Below are 20,288 nucleotides of genomic sequence, written 5' to 3'. Positions count from 1 at the left end.
AAACTTTTCAATTTTGAAATGAATAAAGTAATGAAGTTAAATGTGTTACAATTTTTAAAATGATCTTCATTCCACTACTTTGCAAGAAAACACATATTTTATAATATTGCACTATAATAAATAAAATAATTTTTAAGAAAATGTTTAATGCTGATAACCACTTTTTTCTAAAATTATCATTTTTTTATTAAAAAAAAAATTATGATTAGAATTTGAAAATGAGTAGATAATGTAAATTCGATCAATGATACGTACAAAAAAAACAATTTTGATGGTATAAGTTTACAGGCTATAATTTATTAATAAAAACATAAATCCTATCTTGGGATTATTGTATTTTTATTTAATCTTAAAAATCTAAATATTCATACCGTATAACTTTCTGCGTAAGTGTATCTACTTTCTTTAAAGTGAAGTTAAAAAAGCTTGTTTGACAGTTTTATATTCTGTAAGGTATGATGGTAATTTTCCAATGATGATGCCATAAATGTAAAAAAGTCAATAAATCGAAATTTTCTTCAGTTCCTATTACATGCTTCGTAAATGAATAAAGAATATATTCTTCTTTATATAATAGTAAAGGACCAAAATTTCTTTCAAAATTCTAAAAAAATATCTTGAATTATAAAATGATTAGCATATTCACTTCAATTGTGAAATATGAGAGATATAAGTCGTAATTTTTTTTAAAATTTAAATTACATTTTTCATTTGCAGATCATCGGTTTTTACCTGTTATTAAGTAAGAATTATCTGGAACTTTCTTTTCAAGATAAGAAATTTGTTCTTCACAGATGTAATAATATTTGGTCAGACCAGCTCAACTGCGTTAAAAAAATTTCATTGATTTTCTAAAATGTTAAAACTTTTATGAAAATCTATAGTTCACAACAAAAGAAAAAACAACTTTTAATCGTTTTTTTTTGAATTTTCAAATTTTTGTTATTGTTTTTTGCATTAACAAAATATTACATTTTAAAAAAAATTTATAACTTAAAAGCCGTTTAGAATATATTATTGAAATTTACACTGATTACATAAAATTGTTCGCTCTTTAAAAAAAAAATATTTGCAAGATTGTAAATTATTAAAAATTCTATTTTTTAATAACAATTTTATAAACAATTTGAATTATTTATGTGTTCTACCCCTCCAATTGCAATGAATCTCATAGAAAGTGTACTCAGTAGTCTATTATTGCTATTGAAGTCCAAAAAAAAAATTTGGTATTTTCAATTTGGAATGTAAATAATGAATTTTATATTGTAACGCGCGCCATCCACCATATCACTGTGAGCAGCGATGAGACGATGTGCGCGGCGCATTAGACTTATGGAATTAATAAATTTTTTTTTGGGGTCGCTGATTACGAATCTGACATCAGTTTTTAGAAATTCAAAATGTCGGATCCAAAATGGCGGAAATTTTTTCAAAATTCGTCGAATTTGCTTGAATCTTGTTATTTGGAGGTTTAAAGGGTCGCTGATTACGAATCTAACATTAGTTTTTCAGGGTATTTATCGAAATTTGATTTCACTAAAAATTATACTGATGTCAGATTAACCAGTTTCAAACAAATTCAATAAATTTTTAAAAAATTTCCGCCATATTGAACCAGATATTTTGAATTTTGAAAAACTGATTTCAGATTCGTAATCAGCGACCCCAGAAACCTTAAGGTACCAAGTTTTATAAAAATCCATTAAAAATTTTTACAACACACTTTTGGCCCAAACAGTGGAAATCTCGTTGACAGCCAAGGGGTTAAATAAGTAAACGGTTTTCGTATCATGCGCGAGTTTTTCGAAGATTATAACGTAATTCAAATGTTTTAATTCATCATTTTCACGATAGTAAATCACGTATGGATGCACATTGCACATTGGCTTGGCTGTTAGTCCAATGGTGAGCCTGGACAGCATTTTGAATATGGAAGGTGTAGTTCTCAGAGAAATCTAAACTTATAATAAATTCACCATTTTGAGCAGAGTTTTTTTTCATCAAAATATTTAGCTTAAGTTTTAGCAAGAAAATCGTGCTTTAGGAAAAGAGTAAATTGTTTTTGGAAGTTTTAAAAAAAACTGTTCACTGTTTTCTGATATCTCGGACATGTCACTCCTATAAAAAAATAAGAGGCTATAATATTTTGTATTTTATACATTAGTACTTGTAAATTAAGCAAAAGAGAGTAAACAATTGCTAATTACTTCCGGATGTTAATTTTAAGAAAACATTGCAAAATTAACTATTTTAGGTATATTTTATTTAAATGATTGGTTGCAGAATTTTCTAATTTATTATTATTTTACAAAGAAAACACTTTAACATATATACTATAAAAGGTAAATGATTTTTTTCAGTGATCAAAGAGGACCGTATGACAATTTCTAATAGTAGTATAAGAATTTGAACAATTTTATTAGCAAAATCAAATTATCATTTTAATTTTTGCAAAAGAATATTTCCATTTAAAGTAAAAAGATACGAAATGTCATGCCCGCCAAAGAAAAAATTTAAAACCTAGTATAAATTAAATAAATATCGAAATAAATACCTATTAGTACTCGTCCACTAACTAAAAGTTACTGTAGTAACAATTATTGTATTGTAAGTTGTTTTTTTTATCTCTAATGAGTTTTAAGAGGTATTTATAATCAGCGTAAATCACAAATGTGTCTTTTTCTTTATTTACAAAATTTTTAAAATTATATATATAATAAAACTTTGTCATTATCACTATAAATCTTATTTTCATAATTATTTTTAACTCTTAATAAATTTATATGCTTTTCTTTCTTTTTATAGTACAATGCAATGAAACTGTGATTAAGTTTTTATTTTTTAAACGAAGACCAGACAGATTGATGGAAATATTTTGTTTTTCGAATTTTGAAATATCCTTTAAGTTAAAATAAAGCTTGATTCCTACAAAATTGAATTGACTTTGATACTGATAATAATGAAAAACATGATGCAGATGATCTTTTTTGTGAAGAGCTGATAAAACTGCCCACATAAAGCACTTTGACCTTATTTTTAATATAGATGTAAGTAAACTTTATTTTTATTTATATGGCAAATTTATGAAAGTTTGACAAGCGTATTGCATTGTATTTATTAAATTAATTTCCAATTTTGTTATTAAATGTAAGGTCCACTACGATTTCTAGTCTTGAATCTCCTCCATTTGTAACAAAATCGGTTCCTTAGCGTTCTGTGTACCGAACATTTAAAATTGTTGTTATGAAAATTACTTTACTTCTTACATTGAAATACTTGGGTTCAGTTCTCTCCTGATCATTGGTAACTTTGCTAAATTTAGCAGACCGTACAGCATAATCTTTTAATACTTCATGTTTATTTAATATATTTGGAATATGTTCCTCATAAAGTATACAAGCTTTATCTAAAAGTGCTTTCACATCTATGTGTACAAGGTTGACGATGATTCTTGTTCGAAAATGAGACTCAAAGGCATTTTCACAATTTGGCCAGCGAAAACCTTCTAATAATCTTTTAATTTCTACCTTTTGGAAATTTCACTATAGGTTCAATAATTCCAAATCATTGTTTTAAATTCCATGGTAAAGACGGTCACCCCTCGGGGTAAATCCTGTTACTTGATTGTTTCGAGAATTTAACGTAACCCTGACAGTTTTATTTTGTAAATTTTAACATTCGCCTTATTTCCGTCTTTAGTATAATTTATTATTGTTAAATTATGTCTATTTTAGCCCTTTTTCACTAGCATTAAAATGCGCGTGTTTCTCTTCTCCGACATTTGTATCTTTTTCTTTATTAATGATTTAGTTTTCTTTGGTACTTTTAAATCGGTTTTCAATTCTTTTGCTGCATTTTTCGATTTTGCAGACTACTGCTCTTCACGCAATGTTATCATCATTGGTAAACTTGTTAGGATCTCAGTGATTCTTTTTTCACGATCTTGTCGTAATTACTTTCATAGTGGTGTCTTAGGTAGAGGACGAATGCTTTCGAGAGTTGAATTCAATAGTTCAATGGTTATATTTTTAATCGAACTGATTGAGGACAAGCTTGGGTTTACATGGTTATTTTTAGTTGATATTGGTGACATTTTGCTTACATGTTAGCTAAAGAGGCTGTGTACACGGGAGACTAAAATTTATTCTCCGTGAGCATAAACAAATATATTCTCCGCGCGCATATATTTGCGTCTGTGCAAACACGTGGTCAAGGCAAGCCTTTCACTAAATATTTTTTTAAGGCTCTTGCTAATTTAGATTCAATAAATTAGGTATCATTGTAGATAAATTTTAGTGCAGGCACAATTCCTTAAGTGTTTCAATTTTTTAAAATTGTTTGTCGTTTTGTTAATCAAATTAGCAGTAGATATTCTCTACTTTCTTGATGAAAAGATCTGCAATTAAGAAGAATATTAGGCATTGTATTTATTATCAGAATCATGTTTAGGATTAAAAGAAAAGTGTTAAAGTGCATTGAAATCTTGGCTTGGGCGTATATCTGCTTCTAATCTTTGCTATTAGTATTTCAAGGAGAAAAGCGACAATAGAAAGAGAATATTCAATTACTAATACAGAAAATAATACAGGAAATAGTTTTTCCTTCGTAATCATTTGAGGTTATATAATATAAGCTGATGTCAAGAATTATTGAGTAGAAGTAACCTTAATATTCAATGCATTTAATTAGCAGTGATCCAAAAACTATTTTCTCCAACCAACTATTAGGTTCTTGGTTAGTAGACATTTAACTTTGTAATAAAAATTTATCTTTCACCTTAAAATTTTAACAATTTCTATTGATATATTTAATTTATAGTCAAATAAGCAAGTGAAATACAATTTATATCAATGCAAATCGAGTTTCTTATTTGGAAACCATTCACTCTCATATGATGCTTCTTGAGTCCTCATTGTTCGATTGAAAGGATTTATTTAATGTAATAAAGGTATTACCATAGTACTGTTGGTATCAGTGAAGAAAGGTTTGTATGTCAATAAACTACAACCCAAATACTTATATTTCAAACAATGATTTAATATATTTGAAGGTACGTTTTTAGTTTTTGAAGGAGTAGATATGATAACTAAAACTCTTGGTTTCGATGAAGAATATAGTAATTCATGCTTTTGAAAAACGTGTCAAATTTAAAAAAGAGTTATACTCTATGATAAACAGTGTTGAACTTCTGGGACGTTTCATTAACTTCAAGTAAGATTCACTAAGTTGCCATGTCATTTCTCTGCAGCCGATGCTCAAAGATGGAAAATTTGAATTTACTGTTATCATTAGATTATTCATTATGGGATCCGTAAAGTTAGTAAAACCGTCAAGAATAAATACAACCTGATGCAATTTTGATTCTTTCATTAGATACTTTATCAATCCAGCGTAGTAATAATTTTGCGGAGACAGTCCCAGAATTTCTTTTCAAATAATAAAACATAACAAATATATAACTACCAACTTCATTGCTCTAGACAACTGTTTTTAACTGGGATAGAAACTGACTGACAATAATAGATATTGTCTTTATGAAGTTGTTAATAGTAAGAACTTCATAAAGTTGGTTATTTGATTACGAAAGTACTTCAGACATTTAGATAGAAAGTAGTACGTCTTTTTGAAAACGTTTGTAAATATAAGGGAAACCTCCTCTCTAAATTACAGAAACAACGTTATAGTCTCTGAATCATAGTAAACTCGACAGATGTCGCAATGCGAACGTTGAAATCATTTTTCTAAAAATTCTTCGGCATGTTTCTGCACTTACTTTTTTAGAAAACAATTTTCCACCTTTGTGTCAAGATTGGGGCTACTAGTTGTTAAACTCTTCTTAATTTCTCTGACTATTGCAGATTATTTACGAACAGTTCATTTTCGCGGACGTCCACTTCTAGGCTTATTTAACAAAGAACCATTTAATTTCTTATTTTTTATAATATATTGAATAATAGATTTACTTTTTTGGAATAATTTCGAAATTTCAGAATAAGATTGGTCACTTAGAATCATCATTGAATTTTTAATTAAAGTTAATTAGTATAACGACTTAAAATTTTCAACTGACGGGTATCTATTTTCAATATGTAATCTCTTTTCTCAATAAAAATTGGGGAATAAGAACAAGTGTTTGTATACCTGTGAACAGCTTAAATCTCTTACTTAATAAAACACTGTAAACCTTATGTCTACAATCAACCTAAGTAAAGTGCGAGCATCAACGTCGATCTGCCTTCTAATTGATTTTCAGGACCTATGTACTCCTAAACGTGTAGTAACCTACAAACAAACTTAAGTAAGCAAGAATTAATTAAGGTTGCTTTTTTTGCTTGCTTTTGTTAAATGTACAAGGCGGGAAAATACTACTTGTCATAATTTACAGTAAAAAAAGGTATATTATCATAAACTTGAAAACTGAAAGTTTTTAAGAAACATTTTTAGAAGATTAAAAGTAAAATGTACAAAATTAAACACACATTGAGAAAAGCAGCACACAAGGACGTAATGTTTTTACAAAAGCAGCGCACAATTTACAAGCTCGCGACACTTTCATCAAAGGCTAGTTAAGCATAATTTCCTGAAGAAGCGAAAATAGCTTTTGAAGAAGCAAAATATTATGCGCACAAATAAAGAAGTGTGTGTACTTTCTCAATAAAATTTCGATTGAATTTCTTCTAGACCCCATCCTCTCTTTATGTAATTTCATTTTTGCATGTAAGAACATACATATAAACCATTTGCATGTGTTGGCGTGAATATATAGATTTATATATACGTATATATATAAACGTCCCACATAAATTAGTGCGGAACTTGAATCAACTTTATTTCATCTATAGAAAGGTTTATCAATAGTCGATGTGAACTAGAAAAGGACAGAGACCAATTGAATTCTCACTCCCTTTCAAGAGCAGCAGACTCATACGACCTCATTTCATTCGTGATAGCCATTCGACCATGAAATGTAACTTTTCCCTAAAATTGAATACGCCTCAATCAATTTTAAAAGCATTTCACAAAAATTAAATTCTACTCCACACTTTTATATACCTATGCGAAGAAAAAAAAATCAAATCATAATATCCGAATTATTAAATTTAAATTTGCAATTTCAAATAATTCCTATGAGAAAATTATATTTTCCTCACATTTTAAAGTAAATTATTTTCTGCAAACAATTCAAAATTCGTTTAAGAGTCATGGAAACTGAATTTGTCAGTTTTCGATTATTATGGAGAGAAATTGTAACAGCACAGGAAAGAAAATCAATTTTTTAATACATTTCATAGTTTCATAGAAATATAAACTTTTATAAAGATGTGTGTAGCTGACAAAAAAATAAACGATTTTATTCACAATTCAGGAGAGAAAAGACAATGTACAATGGAACTGTCAGAAGTAATATATTCCACAAAACAGTAAATAATGGTCACATGTGTTTTAACAAAGTGCGCATGAATTTACGCTCGAGTGCCGAATAAAGCGCCAATTTTACCAATTTTACAAAAATTTGATAAAAATGTTTATACGAAGTGTGGATATTTCACTTATTATAGGATAAATTGAGGGGAGATGGCCATAATTTTTTAAATAATAGTAAAAATTATAAAAAAGCGATTTTAGTCTAAACTTATATTGAAAATTAAACACTTAACATTTAAATAATGAAAAATATTTTCTTATAAACAATCATAAATTTGACATTATTTACATTTTTAAGCAAATTCCTTGTTATATACACATGTGCACTTCTTTTTGAATTTTCAACAGTTTCATCTAAATGATTTTTTTGTCTTCTCTTATTTTTTCGAAGATACATACAATATAAACAAAAATTCTTATGGATTTTTATGGCTTATACTCTGAAATTGAGCTCGAGTTAATAATTTTCACTATGATTTTTCTAATCAGCGACCCAATTTACAATAATGTTATTGATTTTATTTGATCATAACTTTTTTATATTAGAATTCATGTTTTCGACAATTTTATGGTTTCTTACATTTTTCAGGAGAACTATGTTAAAAAAATGAATAGATCATAACATTATTGTTGTTTTATTAAAACCTACTACTTTAGATGGAAACATTTATTTAAATTTTGCGTTTTCTTTCCTCGTAAAATAAGCTCTGTAGTCCTTCAAATTATAAATCTTTTAAAAATGGTTTAAACAAATTTTTCTCTATATATAGAAAAATGTTATATGAGATCAGAATTAATTGTCCAGATGTATATATATATGACGCATTTTACGTGAAATGTCCTAAGTTGAAATTTCAACTTCTTGAAAAGAATTGAAAATTTTTCCCATTACAAGTATGTTCAGAAAAAATTCACAAAGTAGCCGATGTTGGCAAAATTGGTCAAATTGACCCCCCTCTACCCCCTCCAATTTTTCGAAAAAATCAAAAATATTTATTGGGTCACATTTCTACTTGATAGAACAACAAATTTATCGAGTTTCAATTTTTTTCAAGAAGTTGAAATTTCAACTTAGGACATTTCTCGTAAAATGCCTCATATGTGGTTAATTTATATGTTATTTATATGTAGTTATATGTGGTTTTTATATATATATATATATATATATATATATATATATATATATATATATATGTATGTGGTTTTCTTTTTTTGTGAAAATGAAAATTTAGGTAAAAATTGATACGTATGCTTATATTATAAATATCAGAAGATGGACACAAGGATGTTTTAAATCTTTATAAAATTTTTTTACTTTTATCAAAAAAAAAATTTTTGTCCAACATGCGCGACAAACTTGACTTTTCGACCGTTATTGTTAAAATAACAGTAGAGTGTGCTTAAATAATACTAGGGTGTGTTAAATTATTACGCATTTTGAATGGGCGTCAAAATAACACCAGAATTGTGTAAACGTAACACCATCTTGAAAACTACATGCAACAAATTTAACACATTGTTTTCTGTGTATTGTTCAATTTATAAAATATAACTGTTAGCCTTAGGCTTAATAAAAATATTTCAAATACATTCAATAATACTTTCTACATATTCATTTTTTGATTTACTTTCCGGATGCGTCTTGTTTATCGCACAATTGAGCAAAAAACATCGTGTGCAACTCGGGTGGAATTGGAAATTCTGACCTCGTACGATTGCCGCCCTCGCTTTGCTCGTGCAGCAAGATTCGAACTGGGTTAGGAATTGACAACTTTTCGCCCTTGCCACAAAATGTACTATTTATGTTAAATATTGAAATTAATATATAAGAAAATTTTATTCTTCGTAAAATGACAAATCATGTAGTATTGCTAATATTACATTCGTATAGGTACCTAATTTTAATCATTTTCAGCCATATTCGTTAACTCTTTAAAGTTTTCGATCGCCATTATAAATTTTTTTTCATAACGCGGTGCAAAAAGGGCACTTTTTTGCACCTTGTTATGAAAAATATCGTTCGTAAATAGTGCCAACTGCTCGCACTCGTTACGAAATATACTATATTTTTGACCAAAGATTTGAATTCAGCGACCAAAAAACGAATCGATTGGTCTATATATAAAGTATATATTGTATTGGAAATTAAGAGAATTAATTACAAATATAAAGCTGAAAAATTCACTTTTCACTTAATTATTTTTTCTTCATTTAGGATTATATTACTATATAATAAAGTCTTATTCTTTGTATAAAATGAATGGATTGGACTTTGAAAATGTGATAATGTACATATTAGAAATTATTTAAGAATTAAACATAATTAATTAAAATTAATTATTTTTCTAAAACTTCTTCTTTATTTTAATTTAGTAAATACTGTATTGAATACTAAACAAATTTTTAAAGTATGATAAACTGTTATTGCTTCCTTAACGAGAAATAAAATTTTTTGCTGATCGTAAAGAAGAAGCATATATTGTTATGTAATGGACATCCCTATATTGTTTTAAGAGTTAAACGCAGAAAACCAATTTTATGCTTTTTAAATTCAAATTTGCGCCAATTTTCACTGTAATCTTCGTAATCAAAGAACCTAAGTATACCAAGTTTTATTGTAATCACAAGTGGGGACCTTATTAGGAACTTTATCACGACTTTCCACAAATTGGGTCTAACAAAAAATAAGCGTTCCCAAATTGGTAATTTGACACCTTAAAGAACCAAATTGGTAGTATCTAATCCAAAATATCAACTACATAATAGTGCATAGATTGCTTTTCTAAAAAAAATGTTTAAAGAAATAGACATATCTTTGCTCTTTAATACCTATTTTAAGCTACACTTTTTTGTGGTTTAACTCACAACTTATAATATGAGATAGAAACTCACAACTTGACCTAAACTAACAATTTATCGCAATATAAACTTAACACACTGTTTAACATTACACATGCATACATACAATCATAATACATTTAAATGATGGCGATTTAAATTCCTTATATACAAAAATGATAAAATTAATACCACTTATGAGAGAAAATAATTAATTTTCAAGTAGGTACAGCGAATATTCAACTGCAAAAAATGTTTAATAACCTAATTGCATTATTTTATAAATCTTCTTTAGACTTTATTTTTATCGTAAAGTATTTTTTTTAGTTTATAGCATGATATTTTTAAATTAAATGTAAATACTATTAAATAGTAGAAATATACTTTCTTATTGAAAAATTCATTTCAACAAGACAATACCTAACATCTTTAATTTAAATAAGTATGACTACAATTTTACTGTCAATTTTATTGCATCTGCTTTTGAACGTATTTGAATACATCGTTTATAATAACAAAAGCACGTGTTATTGATTCAAAAGAATATTCCATCGTCTAAAATATACATCTATACAAACTGTAAATATTATTTATTAATTTAACAAAATTTTAATTAAAATATTGGCAAAGCTTATTTCAAATTAACTAATATTTTTTTAATAATATTGTATCAACCCTACATCTCATCCATTTTACATATTTCATTAAACAACATTATGCTTCTAGTTCTAAATTACGAATTATTATATTTTAATATAATAATCTTTTCCTCTTTAATACAGAAACTCAATTTTTTTATTATTTTAACAAGACTTCGAATAAAAGAATCATGTTTTTACTATATTTCAGATTAATTGTAAAAAGACTATCTAAAAATGTAAAATAACCTCAAAAGTTAATTTAATTATTAATAATAAATGTTAACATTTTCTAAATTAATCGTTTATTGAGCTCTTCAAATCAATTAAAAACTACCATAATACAGCGTTGGGACAGAGGTAGCCAAAAATAATTATTTTTTTGTTTTGAAAATAGTGTTTAAAATTGTTAATTACGTCTAGTTAAAAAATATACTATTATTATTAATATTTTAAGTTACGCGTTATTCTCTCATTTTGTTATTTTTCATAAAAATTAACAATTCTAGTTCGGACAATAAATATAATTGATATACTGAACTTAAATCTTTTTGGTTTTTGCATTTCTGAGTTTTCTAATTTAAAGAAACACATACGCAGCTCGCATTGGTATTTCTAGCAGAGTTGAAAGTACTGTTAACATTAAATAAACAAATATTATTTTATTAATAATACGACGTTTTCTATATGCTAAAGAATGTCTTTGTAGAACTAAAAAAAAAAAGATCATCCTGAAGAACAAAAATGGACATTGCGAGAGGGGAAATGTAAAATTTTGTAAAATGTAAAAAAATTGAATATGATGGGCAGATTGTTTAATGTTGATTATTACTAAATGATTTAGGGAGCTTACGAGGTTAGTGGTAAGGATGCTGTGAGTATAAGTGTAAAATACCTATCCTTTTCTAACCTCATTAAATATAATCACATGCAGATTTGGACATGTGTAATGCACGTGTAAATACAGGAGAAAAAGTTTTTACACGTGTAATAATTTTTTCCTCGTGACAACAACAAAATATATTTCAATTAAAAATCTATTCATCTAGTTTTAAAATGTTAAATAAAAAAAGAAAAGAAAAATTTAAAATAAGAACTAAAGCTTACCATGTAATTACATGAAGTGCAACTTGAAATATGTTGAAAATCTTTTCTTGTTAAGTTCCTTTTCTTCAAACCAGCTTCTCATCAGCATTTTCATATTTTTTTCTAATTAAAGTTAGTCCGCATAGAAATTTGTAATTTCTAAGTGACTGAAATGTTAACTTTTCTTCACAGGAAATTCTATGTCAAAATTTGTCTCAGAAATTCTAAACCCGTGCTATTTAAAAATGCTCGTTCTCACTGCACGGATGCACTTTGCTGTTACTCAATTTGCATTTCTTTCCCCTTAGTGTGTCAAGTTCTCTCTCCTTTTACCCGAGAAAATGTTTAACAATTTTTTTACAAATATGATTGTTCATCTATAACCATATATTTATTCCTGACATGAATATAATATTTTAATTTTTAACAAATGTTAAATACAAATTTAAATAATACTTAAATTAAAATTACATATATTACTTAAAATTAAAAGCACACAAAATGAATTTCTCCAAACATGTTATAAACATTTAAACAAACAACCCTTTGTATGCTCATAAAAGGGATATTATTGCTCTTTGATACTTTGGTACCCACTAAATTGTTTTTCAATAAAATCGATTGACACTGGGAAATATGGGCAGTTTAAGTCCGGCAGGTTGGCCTTAGTGATAGCGTAGATCAAAATAAAGTTTCCATCCCTGAGCAAGGGATTCTCAAAAGATTTTAAGAGTTCAAGAATACAGTGGTAAGTTTGATAAAAAAAGTGAATAATTTGAAGAGATTAAATAATTAAAAAATAAATCAAGGTTGATTTTTAAGAAATATATTTTTGAATTAAAAGATTTGTAACAAGTGTAATAATCGTAAAAGAGAATTTCAATAAAAAAATAAAAGAAGTTGAAAAAAGTAAAAAGAATTATAAAGAAAAAAATTTAAGAAGTAAAAGAAATTAAAGTTAAAGAGAAATAAAGTTAAAGTCAGAAAATAATTTCATAAAAGAATATTAAGAAATACATATATTTATATGCATCTTAAAGACAGCCTTAGATTACTTAGTTTTGTGTCTTTTTGTACAATCCAGAGGAACATTTAAAAAGTTCATAGTGAGATATCAGTTTAGTGAACCTAGATTTAGTATTTCCCGAAATTTTCTGAACGGCTCATCCACTAAATTGATTTGAAAATCAAACCATATTCATTGGATTAAAGTGTCTAAAGGATAGAATTACTGAATAGTGAGTATAGTAATCTTACACTACATTACATATACACTGCACTCTCATTAATATATATTATAATTCCATTTTCTTACACATATAAAATTAAATGTAAATTGTAGGTATTAGGGAATTTTTTAGACTATAAAAAGTCTGCAAGTAAGCTAGTAGGGGTGAAATTAACCAACGCCAACGAGGTGACTGGTATCATTAGGGAACTCGGTAAGGTGCAGACGGCGGATCTAAAAGTCACACTGGTGATCCGCGGCCTGTATTGCCTTACACAGGTTGAAGATGTCCTAAAGACCCTGGACAAATTCTTTAACAATCGAGAGCAAAGCAAGAAGGTGACGGCCATATGACCCAACAAGTATGACATGAAGATAGCTGTTGTTGTGACCAACGTGAAGCAATAATGTAAATACGAACTGTATTGCAGGTACTATAGAGTCTGCAGTGTCTTTGGAACAGTCCTTGAGGAGCGAAGAAGACTCTCTAGCAAAGACCAACATTAGATAAGAAATTATAGTAACAAAAGGCGAAAAGGATTTTACATTTAAACTTTTTTATTAAATTATTATTATTTATATTGTTATTTATTTGTCTTTTTACAGTTTTACTTTTGACTTGTTTTGTATTTTACTCATTAATTTTATATACTTTTATTTTTATTTGTTGTACTGTAAATTCCGCTTTTGACTATTGACGCAGGATATCCACGGGAATTGGAGTAAGTCGTAAAAAAGCTTAAAAATAAGGGTTGCGGGCTTTATTGGATCAGGGTTGGCAGTAGATCGACAACTATATAAGTTACAATCTTTTATTTGTTTATTTATTAGTTTCTTCTCTATACCGAACATAACCTTAGAATGCAGAATCTAAGGTATCTGTAAGCAGATTTTTCAAAAGTTCCTATACACAAAAACATAATGTCTTAAAGATAAATGAAAATTCCCTTCCAGGTATATTTACTTCTCATAAAAATATCTTAACTTTTATACGGAATGGGATAAATTATTAAAAGAATTAAATAATCCGAAAGGATTTTTTTAATCATGTACTGAAATATTTTCCAATCGATGTTAGAAACAATCGTAATATTGATGTTAACAAAATTCACGAAATTTCAGTTTTTAATAAGAAATAAGAATAATTTATTGTACTCATAACGATAATTATTTATAAAATAATAATAATGCAAATAATAAACAAGATTTTAGTAATAATAATGATAGCAAAAGAACAATACAATAATGAAAATTAGGATTGCATTTGAACACTATAAATAAAATAATATAAGAGATGATTACTACTAAAATTAACAATACTTTTAAAACCCGGTAGAAAATTACGATTTTCTTAAATTTTTGTATTTAATGGCAATTACCTAAAACACTTTTATTTAAGAATATTTAGGCTGAAACTGCATTTAAAGTCAACTAGTGTAAATAAACGATAACTAATTCAAGAATTCATGAAAATTACATGGCGCCTAAAATGAAAATTTAATCCCAAAGGAATTAGATTTTATATTTATCTTGTTTTCGGTTTATTAAATTTTGAGTTTCAAATCAACAAAACTCACGTAGAACTAATTTTTTATTCATATGATTATAGTTTTTTCAAATCGTATTAAATATTAAAATTTTTTTTAAAATCACTGAATTGAGTTGAATCGATTAGAGAACCGCATCGAGGTGCACGACCCGAAGGCTGCAATTCGCACCGAGATACTGCAGGCTCCGTTGAATTCAACCCCCCTTTTTCCGCCACCCACCCAGCCCTCACACAACTACCCAGCCTGTCTCTCGTGCTGCCCCCGACTCGACATAAGCCCTGTGCAATCAGAAGTGACTTTTCGCGAAGTGCTAGATTTTTTTCTTTCTTTCCTTTTTTGTTTTAATACTAACGAGAGTTTCACTAAATCGTATCCAAAACAGATAGAAAAAACCTTTTTTTTGTTTGCAAATACCCTTTGATTTAAATTAAAAAGTTTGTCGAATGTTAAAAAAGTAATTGATTAAAAATATATATTTTCTCGTTTATCACGAACACTCGATGATTCAATATTGACTTTTAGTTTCATGATTTATTATTTTTATTTTCATATCTGCATGCTTTATGTAAAATTTCATTGAATTTACTCTCGGTCATCTACTCTATACAGACACACAAACTCATATCATATATATATATATATCACTGTCCACTAGGAAACGTGCCTTAACTCCAAAAAATCAATTTTTAGTTTTTGATGCTAATCGATAAACTTTAAAAAGGAACATAAATTAAAAATTTTGAAGTTACTACAAATATGATTAGTAATTATTTTGAAAACAAATTTAATTTTCAGAAAAGTTTTAAAGTTTATTAACTTATCATTTATTATTATTATCAATTTCCTGTTGTGAATTTTTTTTATATATATTTTAATGTTTATAATTCAAAGTTTCAATGAAATAAAAATACATTTACTTTAATTAAAAAAGAGTTACAGTGGAAAATAAATAATAATAAATTAAAATTAGAAAACACATAAATTTCTTTTCTTACGAGAGTAGAAAGACTGTTATTTGAATAATTAATTGGTATTTATATAGATAAAAAGAAAATGTCTCCCTAAGAGACAAAAAAGTAATGAAGGATTAGATGTCTCCGAGCGCGCGAAAATTCTCGTTAGACGGTGAATAATGGTGTAACGAACGTCAGTTTACGGGAATGAAAAAATCTCTCACACTTCTAAGGTGAGAAGAAAAAAGAATAAAGAAAACGGAAGTAGTGAGATGATGAAAAAACTCCAAAAATTGTCCTACTTACTCCTTCAGTGAAAGCTGAATAAGTCTGTTCACTCTAAATAGGCAAGCAAGAGGGGTAGTTTTCTGCGAAACTAATGCTATTATTTCGCGTTTCGCATCACTGCTTTAAAGTGTGATGCAAAACGTTTTTCAACTGGCTCACATTACATTCAGATTTTATTTTAAAGTTTGCGCTACGTTTGTTTCACGTGTATAACATCTTCTAATATGAGGATGTTTCTACAACCAAAACCATTTACATAAAAAAATTGCAAACAATCCTTCACAAAAGAAATTATAGTCTACTTTTATATATATATATTGGCGAAATACATTGCAAAGACAGGATAGTTAATGAATATAAAATATTAAAATTGTTTATGTAAATTATGATTTTAAAAAAGTTATGTACCTACATTTATTTTTCCTGCAAACACGCATAGAATATTAAAGATTGTTCTTAATTTTGCTACAGATATTTCTTACTGTATTTTTGAAAAAAGATTAATATGAAAGTATATTTTTCTATATATTTTTTAACAAACCCACGATATTTACTCCGAAGAACAAAAATAATGTGAAGAAGCAGATCGACACTCTTCAGTTCTAATCATATACATGGGAATTTGATAGAATTAACCACTACACCTCAAACTATAAACAATATCATGCTTATTTAGCACAGTGGTTACAAACTGTTGAATCAAAATTAGACCATTATGTTTATGCTCGAAATCAAATAATAAAAATTATATTGTCTATTAGAGAAGAAAAACTACACCCCTCATTACTAAATGCAGAAAATTTTCAAGATATAAAAATCAAATTAAAAAAACTCAATAAAGATTACGACTTTCCCTTTCAAGGATCTTTTATTTTGGCAGAAGAGTTATAATCGTTAGCAAACACCAAACTTTGACACTATAAAGAAAGAATTTTAGTGATAATTGATATACCATTATTAAATAAAATTTCTTATAAACTATATATAAAATCCATTCGTATCCTGTTCCACAAAATACCAAATCACAAAATAATTCGGCCTATATTAGGTATACCTGAAATAATATACATATCAGTATCCGAAAATATATACTACCTTAACTCTTTGTCGTACATAATTTTTCCCCTCCTCAGAAACAAGCAAATTGACAATTGAATCACGTTGACAATATCAGGGCCGGTTGTTAGTTTGATTTTGAGGTTATGTTTACATAGGATATTTAGATTTGGTAAAAGTCTTTAACAATCAAAATTATTATCATTTTAAAGTAAGATTTTTAGGTCATTGTGCCGTCGGCATTGGCATTACCCGAAGTACACTGCGGAGAAGTTGCTAGAACGGATTTTGCGAGGATTTTGTACATCATGTATAACCCTTAAAAGGGCTGATAGATAATAATAATGCTGCTCATAAAACGCATAATATTTTAATGGTTCTCTTTTTTGAGCTACATCGAGTTCTTTTCTCTTTAAAAAGAAAAGTAAAGGATTTCTTTTACGCTTCGTGTTTTCTTCAAGTGGTTCTCTTTGAGCATCTACCCAGTGTGCAAAGTTACAGAATAATTCTATAACTATTCCAGAACAAAAAGAACAAGTTCTGTAACTGGTGAGGAACAGGCAGGTCAAAATGTCGCCCCCCTGGAGGCACAAAATAGGAACCAAAGTCTGTAACAATTCTAGAACAAAACTAGAACATTGTTTTAGAACAAATATATAACAATTCTATAACAAAAACGATTTATCATAAATAATACCCAAGCAGAAATTTAATAGTTGCATAGAACAAATAAATGTTTATGAGTATGAATAAAAATATGAATAATTAATAGAATATCTTTTTTTGCAATAAGTTTTAAAAAAATATTTTTCTTATTTTCTTTAATAATTTAAACAGACTATCTTATTTATTTAAATTAATGACTAAATTATTATTATCATTGATGTAGGAAATTATTTGCTGATTAAGAATTTTAATTAAGGAAGATTTCGACTATATCAGCAATTAGTGACATCTATTAGACGTCAATTGAACTCTTTGGTTTAGAGTCAGGTGTTATTCTTAAGATAATTATTCCGGTATGGTTGTCGGTAAATGCCAACACAGCCTGGACGTTCACGTTTCTTATAATCACAGATCAAGCCCATACACTAGTCGAAGAGCTGTATAGTTAATTAAAGGCAGCTATTAACTGGGGTTCGAGTCCTCACAGATGCACAGTGCAGTCGTTCACGCAGCTTATTTTTTCAGATCAAAAATTAAATTCAAAAATATAATTATTTACCGACAACCATATCGGAATAATTATCTTAAGAATAACACCTGACTCTAAACCAAAGAGTTTAATTGACGTCTAATAGATGTCACTAATTGCTGATATAGTCGAAATCTTCCTTAATATTATTATCATTGTTAATAATTATTTAAACTTATACTTTATGTAACAATATTCAGAATTATACACAGAACACTTAAAACTAAGAATGAAAAATTTCGCACGCACGGGGGATCGAAACCTAGACCTAGAGGACACAAGTCGAATACTCATACCGCATAGCCACGCAAGCTTGGAAGTGATTTTACTTCAACTTCTTTTTCAATTGTGGGACCGTTATGTGCAGTGCTAAAATTATAAATTGAAATGTAACATACTTAATAAAAAAATAACTATATATGGGGCATTCCAGGCCAAATCGGAAATTATTTTGCTTTTGCATCTTAAATTTTTTTAAAACATTTTCTTTCTTTTAGTACTCTTTGAAATGACCGATCTTGAATTTTTTCAAATTTTTTCATAAAGCGGTTCAGGAGATACAGATTTATGAAAAATGACGTTTTTTACGTAAATTTTTTTTAAATGCTTATAACTCGGTCAAAAATTAATTAAATTGGACGTTTTTATAATGAAAAGTTTTGTTTTCACACGTAGTTTTTAATAAAAATATTTTTGAGATGCAAAAGCAAAATAATTTCCGATTTGGCCTGGAATGACCCATATATATATGAGCAATTCCACGGGAAGTGATCTGAAGAATTTTCGATGATTTTAGCAATATTAATAATACTTACCGAATTTTTTCCCTTATATACATGGAATAAAAATGTAAAAAAGTTTTTTCAAAATTTTCAAAATTTTTTGAGTTACCGCTTACTCAAAATTTTGGTCGGTTTTTCAAAAAAGGAACATAACTATTTTCTTTGTTAACCGATTAAGATAATTTTTTTGGAAAATACTCATAATAAGAAGCACTTTAAAGAAAAAAATAAAAAGAAAAAAAAAATTTTTTTTTGCCCGAAAAATTTAAAAAAAAAATTTTTGAATCAAAATTTTGAAAAAAATACCTCTTTGATTTGAAATTTTTTTTTTTTGTAGTTATTGTCTATAAAGTCAAGAATACTTCCTATAAATTTAATTATGGGACAACAGTAACTTTACGAGTCACAATTTGTTGCCAAAACGATTTTTCTTTTTTTGTAAATCTTCGTAATTAAGTTTTTTATCGATCTCTCGAGCCCGGTTTTAAAATTTTGTTTTTACACATTTTTTTAATAACAATAAATTTTAAAAAAATCATAAAATCGTAAAATTTATTTTTTTCAGCTTCAATCATTCAGAAAATTAATCAAAAAACCTATTAAAATAATGTTTAAATGTTTCTGATGTATAACAAAAGTATACCAATTTATTAAATTGTTTAAACAACTAATTGTTATTTCTTTCCTAAACTGTACTTAAGGTTAGAAATTTCTAGTTTTTTCTCAATTGTTCAATTTTTCAGGAGTAAATCATCTACATTTGAAAAAAACCAAATTATTTATTTATTACATTGTTTGAACAATTAATTGTTGTTACTTTTTCATAAAATATACTTAGGGTTTGAAAATTCTAGTTTTTTCTCAATTGTTACAATTTTTCATGAGTAAAACATCTACTGATGATAAGAAATAAAAAATTATTTATTGTAAAACTGTTTAGCCAATGAATTGTTGCCATTTTTTCATAAATTGCACTTAGGGCTAAAGTTTCTAGTTTTTTCAAAGTACAATTCATTAAAAAATAAAAAACTATAAATTAAATAATGAGTTTCTAGTTTTAAGTTCAGTAAATGGAAAACTTTACAAAAAATAAATTGTTTAAACAATGTTTAAATAATTAATTTTTAGTTTTTCTTTTATTCTTGAATGTTTTAGTTACAAAAAATGCACAATTAAAAAAAACTAGAAGTTTCTAACCCTAAGTACATTTTAGGAAAGAAATAACAATTAATTGTTTAAACAATTTAAT

General features: G+C 27.3%; 1 protein-coding gene across 1 annotated transcript in view; it reads right to left on the bottom strand.

Moving 5' to 3' along the window:
• Nucleotides 1-12,234, bottom strand: part of LOC122512966 (octopamine receptor beta-2R-like) — a 557,896-nt gene extending 545,662 nt beyond the window's left edge. The window contains exon 1 of the mRNA XM_043629166.1: nt 12,009-12,234. The gene's annotated coding sequence lies outside the window, so the exon portion shown is untranslated. The remainder of the gene's footprint in view (nt 1-12,008) is intronic.
• Nucleotides 12,235-20,288: the final 8,054 nt, after the last annotated feature.

Source organism: Leptopilina heterotoma, unplaced genomic scaffold (genome assembly GCF_015476425.1).
Source record: "Leptopilina heterotoma isolate Lh14 unplaced genomic scaffold, ASM1547642v1 Lhet_130, whole genome shotgun sequence".
NCBI lineage: Eukaryota > Metazoa > Arthropoda > Insecta > Hymenoptera > Figitidae > Leptopilina > Leptopilina heterotoma.
The sequence above is the reverse complement of the archived record's forward strand: the minus strand, read 5'-3'. Positions and strand labels throughout refer to the sequence as shown.